Below are 917 nucleotides of genomic sequence, written 5' to 3' on the forward strand. Positions count from 1 at the left end.
TAAACTCAGAGGACTCGTAATCTCAGTTATCGGATCTTATTCTTTTGACACATCACAGATTCCTATGACGCACGAAACTTTCCCCCATCAAATGATCGGGAAATGTTCGTGCGTCATCATTTTTCTAACCTGCTCATGTGGCTGTGTGTAATTCAGTTTATTGGTGGAATGGTACATTGCTGTCTTGGCTAGTCCAAACACAATGAAAGTTCTCTGTCAATACCCCTTCGATTTTCATGATCTTAAACTCGTTCAGATAGTCCCACACTCCGTGAAGATGCTCCCCAAAACCGTTTACGAAACGATTGAGGTCTCGTGGAGCTAGGTCAGTTTCCATTTTCGCTCTTTTGCCCTTATGCTCACAACTCCCCAGGACCTCAATCTGCTTCGTTTTCTGTGGTCAAGGGCTCGTTCGGATACCCCCACGCTCCGTGAGGACGCTCCCCAAAACCATTTACGAAACGGTCAAGGTCTCGTGGAGCTAGGTGAGTTTGCATTTTCGTTCTTTTGCCCTTATGCTCACAACTCCCCAGGACCTCAATCTGCTTCGTTTTCTGTGGTCGAGGGCTCGTTCGGATAGCCCCACGCTCCGTGAAGACGCTCCCCAAAACCATTTACGAAACGGTCAAGGTCTCGTGGAGCTAGGTCAGTTTCCATTTTCGCTCTTTTGCCCTTATGCTCACAACTCCCCAGGACCTCAATCTGCTTCGTTTTCTGTGGTCGAGGGCTCGTTCGGATAGCCCCACGCTCCGTGAAGACGCTCCCCAAAACCGTTTACGAAACGGACAAGGTCTCATGGAGCTAGGTGAGTTTGCATTTTCGTTCTTTTGCCCTTATGCTCACAACTCCCCAGGACCTCAATCTGCTTCGTTTTCTGTGGTCGAGGGCTCGTTCGGATACCCCCACACCCCCTGAAG

This window comes from Laccaria bicolor, genomic scaffold (genome assembly GCF_000143565.1).
Source record: "Laccaria bicolor S238N-H82 LACBIscaffold_28 genomic scaffold, whole genome shotgun sequence".
In the NCBI taxonomy this organism is placed as follows: Eukaryota; Fungi; Basidiomycota; class Agaricomycetes; order Agaricales; family Hydnangiaceae; genus Laccaria; species Laccaria bicolor.